This window comes from Callorhinus ursinus, unplaced genomic scaffold (assembly GCF_003265705.2).
Source record: "Callorhinus ursinus isolate GAN/ISIS: 27379988/994484 unplaced genomic scaffold, GSC_fseal_2.0 scaffold2, whole genome shotgun sequence".
Classification (NCBI taxonomy): Eukaryota; Metazoa; Chordata; class Mammalia; order Carnivora; family Otariidae; genus Callorhinus; species Callorhinus ursinus.
Window position 1 is genome coordinate 18,427,263 of NW_027397064.1, and position 15,179 is coordinate 18,442,441.

The following is a 15,179-nucleotide window of genomic DNA, read 5'->3' on the forward strand; positions in this document are numbered from 1 at the left end:
AACATTGGGGTGCATATGGCCCTTCTTTTCACTACATCTGTGTCTTTGGGGTAAATACCCAGGAGTACAATTTCTGGGTCATAGGCTAGCTCTATTTTTAATTTTTTGAGGCACCTCCACACTGTTTTCCAAAGTGGTTGTACCAACTTGCATTCCCACCAACAGTGTAAGAGGGTTCCCCTTTCTCCACAACCTCTCCCACATTTGTTGTTTCTTTCCCTGTCCATTTTTGCCATTCTAACTGGTATAAGGTGGTATCTCAATGTGGTTTTGATTTGAATTTTCCTGATGGCTAATGATGGTGAACATTTTTTCATGTGTCTGTTAGCCATTTGTATGTCTTCTTCAGAGAAGTGTCTTTTCATATCTTCTGCCCATTTTTTGACTTGATTATTCGTTTTTTGGGTGTTGAGTTTGAGAAGTTCTTTATAGATCTTGGATACCAGCCCTTTATCTGTAGTGTCATCTGCAAATATCTTCTGCCATTCTGTGGGTTGCCTCTTTGTTTTGTTGACTCTTTCTTTTGCTGTGCAGAAGATTTTATCTTGATGAAGTTCCAAAAGTTCATTTTTGCTTTTGTTTCACTAGTATTTGGCGATGTATCTTGAAAGAAGTTGCTGTGGCCAATGTCAAAGAGGTTACTGCCTAGTTCTCCTCTAGGATTTTGATGGATTCCTGTCTCACATTGAGGTATTTCATCCATTTTGAGTTTATGTTTGTGTATGGTGTTAGAGAATGGTCGAGTTTCATTCTTCTCCATGTGGCTGTCCAATTTTCCCGGCACCATTTATTGAAAAGACTGTCTTTTTCTATTTTTATAATATCTTTTGTTGTATGTAAGTTTTACATTTATTTAATGGAGGTGAATGTATCAGTCCTCTTTAAAGTTATTGCTCCAAACTTCTTGCTAGAAGTTTGCCTTCCCACAGGCAAGGGAAACAAAGGCAAAAATGAACTATTGGGACTTCATCAAGATAAAAGCTTTTGCACAGCAAAGGAAACAGTCGACAAAACCAAAAGACAACTGACAGTATGGGGAAGATATTTGCAAGTGTCTTATCAGATAAAGGGCTGGTATCCAAAAATCTATAAAGAACTTATCAAACCCAACACCCAAAGAGCAAATAATCTAATCAAGACATGGGCAGAAGACATGTACAGACATTTCTCCAAAGAAGACATCCAAATGGCCAACAGACACATGGAAAAATGCTCCACATTCCTTGGCATCAGGGAAATACAAATCAAAACCACAATGAGATACCACCTTACAGCAGTCAGAATGGCTAAAATTAACAAGTCAGGAAATGACAGTTGTTGGTGAGGATGCAGAGAAAAGGGAACCTTCTTACACTGTTGGTGAGAATGCAAGCTGGTGTAGCCACTCTGGAAAACAGTATGGAGGTTCTTCAAAACGTTAAAAATAGAGCTACCCTACGACCCGGCAATTGCACTACTAGTTATTTACCCCAAAGATACAAATGTAGTGATCTGGAGGGGCACCTGCACCCCAATGTTTATAGCAGCAATATTCACGATAGCCAAACTATGGAAAGAGCCCAGATGTCCATCAACAGATGAATGGATAAAGAATATGTGAGATATATATATATATATATATATATATATATATATATATATATAATTGAATACTACTCAACCATCAAAAAGAATGAAATCTTGCCATTTGCAGTGATGTGGATGGAACTAGAGGGTATTATGCTAAGCTAAATAAGTCAATCAGAGAAAGACAATTATCATATGATTTCACTCATATATGGAATTTAAGAAACAAAACAGAGGAGCATTAGGGAAGGGAAGGAAAAATAAAAGATGAAATCAGAGAGGGAGACAAACCAACCACAAGAGACACTTATCTCTAGGAAATAAACTGAGGGTTGATGGAGGGGAAGGGGGTGGGGGGATGGAGTAACTGGATGCTGGACATTAAGGAGGACATGTGATATAATGAACACAGTATTGTATAAGACTAATGAATCACTGAACTTTACATCTGAAACTAATAATACACTGTATGTTAATTAATTGAATTTAAGTAAAAAATAAAAAAAATAAAGTTGTTGCTCTAAACATTTTTGCATGTATGGATTAAAAACATGCTGTCTCACTCCAAGGTTTTAAAGAGCTGCTCTGATTTCTTCTAAAAGACTTAAAGGTTTTCTTTCTCATATCTATGTATTTAGTCACCATTAAATACAGTTTTTTTAAAGATTTTATTTATTTGACAGAGAGAGAACACAAGCAGGGGGAGTGGGAGAGGGAGAGGTAGGCTTCCCACGGAGCAGGGAGCCTGATGCGGGGCTCGAGCCCAGGACCCTGGGATCATGACCTGAGCTGAAGGCAGACGCTTAATGACTGAGCCACCCAGGTGCCCCTAAATACAATTTTGTTTAAGGAGAGATGTGAGAATTTAATTAAATTTGTTTTTCGTATTAATAACCAGTTATTTCAGGTTTTTTCCTCCTCTTTCCTCCACTGATCTGAATGTCATCCCCATTTTATATTGTGTTTTGTAATATGTCATTCCCCTTGTTTCTTTAGAAAAGTTTTTGCCATCATCAGAAGAAAGAAATTTTCCATCTAGGAAGCCTTCCTGGTGTCCAACAAGTACCAAAAAAAGGACAAGTCAACTATAAGTGATTTTTAAAGACCACTAGGCACCGAATTGGCCCTTCCAGAATGCTTTTTAAATTTATTGCTGATTTTCCAGAGGAGGAATTTAGGGGAGGGAGAGGAGGTGTTCAACTGGCAAATGCAATCTCTCTAGCTAGTGAGCTTTGGGAGGGAATGACTGTTAATCAATTGTTTTTGTAATGTGCAAAGACCACTAAACTTATTAAAAATCAGTTGACCTTGAGAAAGAACTCTTGGCTGCCTTTTCCCATCACTTTTCCAACTAGCAAAAGCTATTTTCCCCATGAACAACAATTTTAAGTGTCTTTGGTAGAAATAGAGGAATGTAGACTCCCTCAAACTCCAACTAAACTCAATTATCTCAAGCTCAAGTCACACCTTTGCTCTTGGGAAGAGGGCTCCTTCTCTAGCCTTTCTTGGTGATCAGTGAAGAGCTAAAAAAAAAAGAGTTGGAAAGCTACTTTTGGCCACTTTCTCCTATGTTGAGCTACATTCACATCCAGAAAGCATTTCAAAGGATTGGTTTATACTTGACTAAAAAAACCTGGTAGTTGGGATGTCCTTAGTCCTTCAGCTCTTTTGACTTTGCAATAGGTAGCCTATTCAGAACCTGAACTGACTTCAATGATCAGGTACTCTAGGGCTGCACATATGTTGCCTGAATGTTTAACCTAGTGTTTTCTTTCCTGTTGCAAGAAACGGTTAACACAAAATTCTTACTCTGCCCAGTGATCACTGAAGGAGTAAAAGATTCGAAAAACTTTTAGCTTGTATGTACTTTGTACCAAAAAGCTAGTTTGAGACATCTGAGAAATACACTATTTAATTTTTATTTTTGCCAAATTGTCCTTAAAGCGCAACAGCCTCTCCTAAACATACTTAGATTGGAATCTTTGCTTTTATTTTCTTGGTAAGCAAAATTCCCTGTAATACCTTTATATGGTCTACAAATCCTCTTTGTCTTCTCCAGACTGTACTCTAGGGCTGGAAATGGGCATATCCCTTTGCTTATTTTCTTTTTGTTCTGAATTCAAAACACTGAGAGCCATCCCCCCCCAACCCCACACACACTCCTCAACATGAAAATGCGGTGAGGTCTCCTAAGCCTTCCATTGGATCTTTCCTTGGCCATTCTTGGACAGTCAACAGTTATCCTCTTTAATGGTCACAGGCACAATATACTGCTGAGTTGGCCCATGGACCACAAAAAATGACAGAAAATATGAAAACTGTAGGTTTTGACTTTATTATGTCATCTCTCTGTCTTCTATAATTTTTGTCTTCAGCTGCCTTAGGTCAGCATGGCTATAGACTGAAAGAAGTCTTCCATAGGAGAAAAGCACTGGACCAGGGGTATGACGTACTAAGAGCTAGACACCTCAGTCAAACCATTTTTCTGGTTCTCAGTTTTCTTGTCAGCAAAAATCAGGGGCCACAATGCCAATTAGGGCTAGTCATTTAGGGTAAATGAGATAAGCAGGCCTGGCTGGTTCTCTGATGCCCTAGAGTTTATTTCACCCCTATGACACCAGTCTAAAGAGGAGTGCCCAACTTTGATCATTGCCATGGGACTGAGGTCCAAAGTGTTTCCAGATCTGGTTTTTCTAGAGCTGTAGTTATATGAATTTTTAAAAAGGAAATATCTCAATATCTAAGCATTGGCAACTAATTCAAAAATTTAAAAATTAAACTTTCCATGGCCCTAGTAAAATATGTCTCAATCCCTGGGTCACCAGTTGTAACCTCTAGACTAAATGGTATTTAAAGTCTCTTCCAGTTCCGAAATTTTATACTTTAATTATCCAAATGGTCTGAATTGAAGGCAGAACTGGTGTTTGAATGTGAGGAAGATTTTCCTGGCACCCAGTTCTTATATTTTGAAACAGGTGACCAAGGGAAATTGTGAAATGTCCTTCAAGTGATCTTGAAGAATAAGAGACACCTCCTTCTGTCTGGAATTAGTTAGGAGCAGTTGCCAGGAGGGGATGGATGTGTTCTCTCACAATTCTTCTCAGTTTAGATGTTGTAAAAACTGCATTTTGTGAGTTTTATTTCAAATGTCCTCAGGTCTTTTAGGGGAGGGAGGAGGTGGTAGTTTCGTTTCTGATTTGTAGGGCCTCTCCCTGCTCGATTCCTGGAATCATCCTAGGGGACTCTGTAAGCTGAAATTTAAAGTTTTGGTTTCTAGCTTCCCTTCTAAGGTTTAGATTAGGTTTCATAACTTGGAACTAAAATCAGGGCAGTAGTTGGAGTGTGGATGAAAATGTCTACAGCTCCAGTTGTCTGCATACTAATGAAAAGCAGAGAGGGCAATAAATAAAGGTGGAGATGACTGATGGCAAAGATAAGAGACTTTTAACCTCACTTCGTTTTCACTACAGTTCAGTCCTTAAGAAAATTGATCCTGATGACCTGCATCCATTTTCCTATGGATTAAAAACACCTAGGAAACACACAGACATCTTTTACACACCTAGTGTGCTCAAGCCCAGAGTCAGCAGTTCAATAAGCAGATAGAATTCAGTGTAGTTACTGATTGTATCAGGTAAGTCCTAGGTCTCTTATTCCACAGTAACCACAGCAAAATAAATATTCCACCACCCTTTGGAAGAGTCAGAAGATAGAGGCCAGAAAGAAAGAAAGAACATACACATATTTAGTTATTAATCAAACCTATTTTGACAGCACAATGCATATTAACTGGGGAGAGGACGTTGAGTGAAGCCCAGAAAAGCAAGCTTGGCCAAGGATCCACTTTCATGTATAAATGAGTAACACGGATCATTGACTGAACCCAAGTGCTTTTGATGGCTAGATGGGAAGACAGGGCTGTCTGAGTTGGGAATTCTCTCCATCACCACTATCATCCCCAGAATTTAAGTACTAATCTTGTACCTGCTAAGGTGGGTGAGGGGCAAAAAATCTACTTAGATACCATATGTGGTGGCCACTTGTCTGCTTCTGCAACATCAATTCTCCCTTCTATGACACCATGGTAAATTTCCTCTAGGGTACCACTCCTCCAGAAGTGCATGCAGTCTTGGTGGGCCTGTCAGTCAACTGGCAAAATGATAAATGGTTGGCTCTAAATAGCAAAAACCACATTTGCTCTGAGGAATCTGAATAAATGGAGTGACAAAAAAGAAGTCCAGAGTTCATCCTGACAAAGCATCCTGAAGAGACAGTTGATTTGTTCCCTAATGCTATTCTGAGCCCTGTCCTTTTCTGAGGTCTGGTAGTTCATTTTTTCCAGTGACTCACAGAACTATCCCATAGCCTTAAGAAAAATCCTACTTTATATTTAAGTTAGCCAATCATTTCTGTTGCTCGCAATCCAGGAAACTTAACAAGTATGTCAAACATCTTCCTTGTGATCTCACCAGCTGAGAGCTGATGGTGAAGAAAAGACAAGATAATCTATTGATAAATCATTAGAATTAGTAAGGGATTTGATGAGGTTACTATATCCAAATTCAATATACAAAAATCAATTATATTTCTATATACTAGCAAAAAATCATTAAGAAATAAAATCAAGAAACATCTACCATTTATAATAGCATAAAATATCAAATACTTGGAAATAAACCAAGGGCTGCTGGAGGGGAGGTTGGTGGGAGGGAGGGTTAATTGAGTAATGGGCATTAAGGAGGGCCCTTGGTGTAATGAACACTGGGTATTATATGCAACTGATGAATCACTAAATTCTACCTCTGAAACTAATAAAAAAATCAAATATTTAAAGTAAATGTAATGAGTCTATATGTATACAATCCCTATATAGACATTTACAGAATATTATTGAAACTAAAAGACTAAATACATAGATTTTCTTTTTAAGCTGCTAGTTTGGGAGATTTTTGAAACAGAATCTCAGAATTGACACAGTCAAGTTCATTTTTTTTTTGCAGATAAGGAAAACAAAACTAGAAGGATAAAACAGCCTATTCAAGTTAGGCGAGAAAGACCTCAAGTAGCCCACTACTACCACTGGCTTGCTGCCCTGGGCTGCCAATCTGGGCATCCCTGCAGTTGGGGCTAGACCATACTCCTTGTCTCCAAAGGCCAGTGCTTAATAGTAGCTTTGAGTTGGCTCTGCCACTTTTCTCAGGGCATTCTAGCAATGAGGTGTCTGTCTTCTTTCTCTCCATCTTTCTTGAATATTCTAGTACCCATGAAAAATCTACAGGATGGACTCACTATGAGATTGTCTGCCTGAATTAGGCATGTAAATACCTGTTGGTTTCCGGGGTTGGCAATCTGCAGTTCTTCTGACTTTTTGAAAGTAGCAGGTCATCGCTGGGATACTCATTCATTCCACATAGCTCAAGGGACCACAACCCAATAAGAGACATCTTTTCATTACATTTTTCCAGTTTCTGGTCACAGACATTGTATAAACTCCCATTTCTTCTCTTCCATGTGGAATAACCAGACTTCAGTAACCAAACTCAGACGAAGAACTGCAGTTTCCTCCCAACCCCCATGCCTGACTTCTCCTCTGCTGTTTTTTCCTCTCTTCCATGGGTTATTTTTTCCAACATGGGAGACAAGGAGAATGTGTATCCCAGGTAAAACGAGGAGGGAAGGGAGGAGCCATGGCACAGACACATCAAAAGAGCCCTTTGTACTCAGGGCACATTATTCCTGGAATCCAATCAAGTGCCCAAAAACCCAACCAAGCTTTTCAGACAGCACAGAAACCAGTCATGCAGGCCTCTTGGGCTTTGCTTTTTTAAAGCTTTATAGGGTACACTGAATTATTTGGTTGGGTCTTTTCAACCGTGTGACATTTGGGTTTTCAATGGCACAAATGGAGTGGATCATTAATTATTTGGACGCTTTAATTAAAAAAAAAACCCAACTTCACTGTGGATTTATGAGGGTCTGCTGGGGGGCAAGGACAAGGAGGCCTTTAGTGATTCCCTCATTTGAATGAGAGTGAGGGTTGGGAAGGTCTAGAAAGGAACACTATAGAATCATCTTCCAAGAAGGTCTTAAACCCGAGTGAGGGTTTATTTGAGGGAGGAGAGGCTTACAATGAAGAAAATGGAAGGAACACAAGGGAACAGAATCCTGGGACCTGCCAAATGCATTGGGGCAGGGTGTTTAATAAAAATCAATGGTGTAGCAGGGAGCCATCAGGGGCTCTTGAATCAATACCTTTCACATAAAGACTAGAAAGTCCAATGGATTGGGGTGGGGGGAGGGCTGGTTTCTGGAACATTTGATTAACTTAACCAGAGAGGGGGAATTTGTCAGTGGAATGTTGAATGTCTAGAGGGACATGGTCAGTCTCTTCTGGTTTCAGAACAGTGAGGTAATGAGGGCATCACGTTTGCTCTCTTCCTTTTGGGGGCATGTTCTGCAACCTTGCTTTCTACTTTAAAACGGATGTGTGTCCTGCTTGAGTCTCACACACTCTCCATTTCCTGAAATCCTGAAAAGGCTCTCATATTCCTAGAGGATTCCACTCCTCGGTGCCTCTCCATGAAGGCACCTCATCCCAGTGACAATTGATCTCAGGTGGGTTTGGAGAACATGGGAAAGGAAATAAGCTCTTCTCCAGAGATACGAGGAACTCCCATTTCTTCAGCCTCTTGTATCCAGGAGCCTCAGGAAAAAGAGACCCAGCACATTTTTAAAATGCTGATGAAAAGTGCTTATCCTTGACATCGCAAGGCACAGCCATACCATATGTGGAAAAGAAACACAATGATTTGTGTGCACCTCTTTGCTAATTTCCCCACTTGGATTTTTAAAGCCCCTGCCTCTAGTCAAAGTAATTTAATAAAAAGAAAAAAAATCCAAAAAACTTGGATGTCCCTGATGTCTTGCCTTCTAAAATGCACAAAATTATTTTAGGAATTGTTCCTATGGTGCCAGTTGACTAGACAGTATTATTTATCCCATTTTGCAAAGGAAAGAAACTGAGTCTGAAGGAACTCAAGCAACATGCCAAAAGTTATAAAATATTAGTGGGCTGGAATTTTGGCCTTTTGGAAACAAGCATTTCTCACAAAAGACGTCACAATCTTATCCATGGGATTATAGAACTAGGCTGTCCAGATGGTGTTTCAGGAAGAAATCCAGAGCATTTACAAATGGGTTATTTGTTTTTCCTTACAGCTACTTCCATGCAAAGTATGCATCCATTTTAGAGAAGAGAGAAATGAAATTGATCCAAATTTTCTGTAGTAAGTCTGTCTGAGGTGTAGTGGTGGTGATGTTCGTTCTGTCCCAGGTTAAGGTCTGGAGGGGTCATGAAAGACTCTGAAGGTAAACCTGGCTGAAGTGGATATTTGAAAGTAAATGAGAGAATGACTGACTGAGAAGTATGATATGATGGACCCGTTCGACATGAAAGCAAAAGTGAGATTTAATGCCACCTCCCAACGTCAGAAGATCAAGTTGGAGGGGAAAGTGTCTGGGGGGAGGAGTCCAAAGCCCAAGAGGAAGCGTTGGATCACAGCTTTCACCCCTGCAGGTAGAGAGAGGAGTGGGCCATTGTTCTAGGAGCTTGTGGGCTCCCCAGGAGTGTTATCTACCTCAATCAGTCAGGGAAAACAAAGGGACATCACCGGTGGGTTTCAGCAAGTAAAAGTACAAAGACATGGTCTGGAGAATATGTTGTTTTACCTCGGTTTTCCTTACGGAGAGAGGCAGAGGCTTCACTTGGGTGTGGGATGGTGGGGTATAGTGATTGAGAGAGGTTAAGCTTTCCAGGTGACACTGCCCAGGCTCAAGGCACCCATCAGTTTTCATTCCACAGTATATGGGTAAAATCCAGTCATACTATTGTATTTGCACCTAAATTTAAGATACTATATTATGATAAAGTTTTATCGTATTATTTCTAAGTCAGGGCTTATAGGTTTCAACGCATTTTGGGGCTGTCTGGCGATGAAAGATAAGAACTGCTACATAAGTGGTATTTATCTGGGGACTCAAATCTTGAAACAGAACCACTGCATGTAATGTAGCTTTACCTGGAAACTTCTTTCCCCTGGTCTTTACCTAATAGCCTCATCTTCTTCATTCTTGTCTCAGCTCAGTGTCAGCTCCTCAGAGATGCCTTCCTTTACCCCTAGGTCTTCATAAAGTCTTCATGTAAGGTTTCTCCAAGTGTCCTGTAATTTCCTTCAGAGACCTTATCACCTGAAAAAGTAGTTACAAACTGAGAAGCTATTTAATCCTTTTTTTCTGGTACTGGGTAGTAAGGTCCTTGAAGGCAAGGACCATGTCTGTAATGCGTGCTTGTAATGCTTCCACTGTCAGCAATATTTGCTGAATGAAGGAATGAATGGTCATGTCAGGAAATCTGAGATTTAGTCTGGATTCTGCCACTGTCTGCCTGAGTGGCTGTGGCCTTTCTTGGCTCAAGTGTCCTTATCTGTTAAATGATGCTGTTGGAATTGATATACTAAGGACCCTTGTAACAACACCTCTCTATGAGCCATTGTAACACTCCCTGTGGTTGGGTCCTTCTTGGGCAGCTCCTTCAGCTCTTTCATTCACCCCCCAAATGATCTCAACTCCCCAACATATTAATGACAGGGAGTATTTTCCTGTTGATTCTACAGCTCTCTTGGAAGACACTACAGCTCACAACTCTTACCACTGTACTCCCTGAGTTCCTATTTGACATTTCTTCTTGATTCGATTTTCAACTCTCCTGCTGTTTCTCCATTCCTGGGCTTGTCTCCACTCTCTGCAGCCTCCCAAAGTTCTCTCTTTTACTTAGAGCAGTTGCACACTTGCCTACGCACCCTTCTCTCTCATCTGCCTCAGGGCACATGGTTGTTGTTCCTCAGATGTCTAGCAAACTGGCTGCATCTCAACTTCACTGTGTGTTTCCTTTTTTTTTTTTTTAAGATTTTATTTATTAGAGAGACAGTGAGAGAGAAAGAGAGCAAGCATGAGTGAGGGGAGGGAGAGGGAGAAGAAGAATCCTTGCTAAGCAGGGAGCAGGACCATGGGATCATGACCTGAGCTGAAGGTAGACGCTTAACTGACTGAGCCACCCAGGTGCCCCATCACTGTGTGTCTGCGTGTTTCTTTCCAACTCCACATTCAGTAACGTTGTGTTGGTAGCTTAAGTCAGCTACGGTGGGAGGACTTGCTACAGAAATTGGCAAATGCTATAAATCAGGGATTTTCTCTCTCGGAGAACTCGTTGTTATGTAGTTACTGGCACACCACTGTCTGAGCTCCTCCAGCCAGGTTATCACCTAGTTTAGGAAGTTGGTTGAACCCAAAGACCCTTCGTCATTACACTTATATATAGTTTTTAATTCCTCATGGTCTAGGCAGAGTAGTAGGGGCTGAGAAAAGTTCATATAAAATGGTAGCTGTTTTGGTCAGGGTCCCTCCAGGAAAACATAACCTATGCCAGATAGGTTAAGAGAAGAACCTTAATATGGGAAACTAGCTAAATATTAGGGTTAATAGAACTACAAGGGCACATGGGTGAAGCAAACCCTAGATTAGCAGGATGCCACTATTACCTCTAGGGCTGGAGTGATGGGGAGGGGAGGTGGTGTTACCAGAGTTTAGAAGCTAGAATTGTAGAGGGAGAGCCTTACCGGTGGAAGTGGGACTCCAAAGGAGACTAAACTGCTGTTGAGACGTCTCCTGAAATATGGAATGAGGGGAGTACCTGGGCTTTCTCCTTCCCCCAGGAAGGAAATTGGTCAACCTTACTCAGAAGCCCGTTGGAATGAAGTTTGGGAAATGTAGCAAGCAGGGGTCAGCGCCCTATAATGCAGAACAGGACAGAGCAGACCTCACACTGAATCTGATGATAAACAGGAAAATCATCATCCTAATAACTCATCATATTCTGGATAATAATATCCCTAAAGGGACATCTAGTTTCTAACTTCAAGGTTACAGCCAGTCACATGGCTTTCCTAGAGTCCCAAAGTCAAGACTCACTCTATGAACCCAAATAATTCCCTTGAGTCTGGCTCCCAAAACCATTCTACAGTGAAGACAGATTAAGATCCAAAAACTCATTGTAAGATACTGACAATCCTAATATAGCTTCATGATCACAAGAACCAGGGACAATCACATTTGTGGAAAGGTAGAAGTTTTCCCATCTTTTATTAGTGGGGCTGAAAGAGTAATGACTAGAGACATTCTTCTACCCTCATCTTCCTTTTCTTTATTTGTTTCTTATTTTCTAAGAATCCAGGCGCTGTACCAGATACTGAGGTTACAAAGGTGTTTTAGAACTTGTCTTCAGAGAACTTACAGCATGGATGGGAAGCAGATAATCACAGGCAGTGGTAGTCTGGGCAACTCTGGATTCATGGACTAATCCTAAAGAAATACAAACTTCTGCTTCTTGGTCTGCTTTCACCTGGGCTGACAGCAGGGGCAGATCATGGGTCGCTGGGGTTCTTTTTAGCAGCTTCAGTGGCTCCCTGGTGCTTGGACACTTTGGGGTTAATCCCTTTCTTCCTCATGTGAGGCTCATCTTCCCCTGAGGGTATTTCTACATTTGCCTTTTAGTGAATACTCATGCTTTTCCACTTGGCTCTCTGCTCATCTTCCCGTAGGGGGATAGTGTCAGCATCTTGTCTCTTGTATTGCCAGTGACTATAACTCTAGTGTGCTATCAGCTCAGTAAATGTCAGATTTCTTCCCTGCCTGCAAGATGAGTTTTACTTTTGGGCCTAGATGGGGCTGGGCCCAGTGATGTGTTGAACTGTGTCTGTGTTGTGGCATGTTCCTGCCAACACGCTCCCAGAATTGGGACCCCTTGTCATCTCTGTCATTCCAGCTCATCAAGGGATGCCAGAGTTAGTGCTTCCAACTCAGCTCGGACCTCTTGTCTGTGCCCTCCTAGAGGGTCAGACACAGAGAACAAGAAATGCAGAGGGTAAATGTGAGACTGTGAAAATGAGAGAATAGGGATAGAAAGAGAGAGAGAGAGGGGCTCTTTTCTGCTGCCATGGTGGCATGGCATATACTGGAGAGAGGAGGGGTATGTAAAGAGGATCCAGAGGAAGTTCTCTGTGTGCTCTGAATTTCTAGCGGGAAAACACTTGTGCTGTTTCCTTAAAGAAACTCAAAGAACGGGGTGCCTGGGTGGCTCTGTTAGTTAAGTGTCTGCTTTCAACTCAGGTCATGATCTCAGGGTCCTGGGATTGAGCCCTGTGTCAGTTGTCCTTCTTCCCCTCCCCCTGGCTCATGCTCGTTCTCCCTTTCAAAGAAATAAATAAAATCTTAAAAAAAGAAAAAACAAACTCAAAGAACAACATGTGTAATTCAATTTTGTGATTTGGGGTACTTTCACTTTTGGAGGTGGGATTCCAAGAAACTCAGCTATATTCAGGATACACTCCAAGGTTGTTGAATTGCCTGATGTTCAAATTATGAACACCTTTGAGCCCCTGCAGAGGCAAAGTGCACGTGGTGATGGACAGAACCCTGGACGCAGTGCAGGAAGATGTGTTGGCTGCTTCCTTCCCATGTGTTTGTGCTCAAGCAAGACACTCATCATCTGCTCATCAGTGTCCTCATCTGCATGAGGCTATGATGAGTATCCTGGCCAATTTACTCAGGTCTGTTGGGAGGCTTGGCCAAGTGGAAGCACTTTATAAATTGGAATGTATTATAGCCATGCAAGGGGATATTATTGAAATGACATTTCCTGGTAGGGTGCAGCTGCCTTCCACAAAGTGAGGATCAGCTTACTAATGCCATCCTAGTAGATGAAATGTTCCCTACTCCCATCTTCTATTTTTCTTTTTACTACATTAGAAACACAACCCTCAGGGCTTGTAGGGAATAATTGCTAAAGGGTGCATCTAACTTAGAAATGCCTACAAAAATTCCACTCAGCTTGGTTTAAATTGTCTGCATTGTGGAGGAGGAAGCCATAAATGTTTCTCCAGAAGGAAGTGTGTGACCTAGGCCTGGTAGGTTAGAGCTTCGAAGGGTTGGAGGCTCTAGCAGCCAAAGTGCATCACAAGTGAGTTCTCAAATTTTCAAGGGCATATTCTGTAGTCCACTCACTGAGCGTTTGTGTGTACATGTGTCTTTGTGTGTGCTAGCGCATTTATTAGAGGATGTGGTGGTGGCTTAGAGCAGGTAGGTTTTCACTGCCAACAAACTGCTTGCTTTTCACAAAGAGTAGAGTTTTCCTTGGCTCCACTGCCAGCTGCTTTATCTGTTTTCATTTTAAAGATGTGTTTCCAAAGCACCATTTCCTGAAATCTTTTGGCTGCAGGCAGGTATGAGATTCCCAGTTGCAAACCCAGGGAGAAGGTGAGCTGCCAGGGAGAAGTTTACAATAGGGTGGGTCGTCCAGAGGAGAGCCAACTGAGGTCTTGCCAGGAAGTGGAGAGGGAGCCAGAAAAAAGGACCCTCCATGGGAAAATTCTCCCTCCAGTTCTGACTGGAAAGTCATGTCTAAGAATTTTAGTTTGAATAATCAGACTGAGTTCTTGTAATTGAGGAGGGGATATCAAGCTTCAAGTTTAACAGAGTAAGATGAGTTGAAGTGAGTCCTTTCCCATGGAGCCTTTCTGCTAACCCCCTTTATAACATCTCCCTATGTTTAGCATCCACCCTGTCTAATCTTGATTACATCTTTATGTGCTTACTGCCACTTGGGTAAATATCTCACCTACCCAGCCAGGATTTGAACTCTGAGCTCCTGTCACATTTACTTATAAACTCTTCAGTGTCTGACACAGTGCCTAGAATGCTGCTGGTGCTTAATAAATGGTCCATGTAAGTGGTCAAAGGATGCAAACCTAGAGCTCTCAATGGGTTTTGATGAAAGATTCATCAAAATTTATTTCACATACATTTATGGAGCACCCAAATACACCAGTCCCTGTTGCTGGCAGTGGGAAGAGGCTGGGAACAAAGTACCCATGAAGATAAAAGGAATGACCTGAAAGATAACTTCCTTTTTCCCTACTTTTGTATATCGCTGATTGTTGAGAAAATTTTGGCTATGCTCCGGTCTTTGTCTTGTCATTCCCATATTCCTGGCCCCTTGTCCTTGTCCAGGGCCTGTCTTAGGCTCTGGGACTTATTTTGTTGGTCCTCAATAGGTCTTTAAATAGCCCTGGGCTAGTTAGTAGACAAAGTATCTCTCTCAGCTCTCCTATCTGACTTAAAACACTCAAAAATAGGATTTTTTAAAAAACCAATTCTCTAGCTATTAAGCTGATAATAACAGATACTACACTTGATCTTAGCCAAAAGACCAAGAAGCAATCTCAGTTCCCTAGCTATCAAAGTTCACACGCTTGCATTGTGGCTAGTTCTGGAGACCAAATCTCTTATGTTTCTCTCTGACTCAGATGAAATTTAGATGAAAATGGAAAGCTACCTTAAAGGACAATGGAAGTTGCTGAAGAACCCTAGGTGGACATATGTGGAGAGGCAAGAGCAGAGGTAGGGTCATTCTATATGGAAGAGCATTGGAGAGTCTCATAGTTTCATGGGAGGATCCTCTGCTTCTCCCACAACGGCTGGTATTCTTCAGATTTCATCAT

General features: G+C 41.4%; 1 pseudogene; it reads right to left on the reverse strand.

The window, feature by feature from the left end:
- Positions 1-14,734: 14,734 nt before the first annotated feature.
- On the reverse strand, positions 14,735-14,899 carry LOC112808091 (U2 spliceosomal RNA; annotated as a pseudogene).
- Between the last annotated feature and the right edge of the window lie 280 nt (positions 14,900-15,179).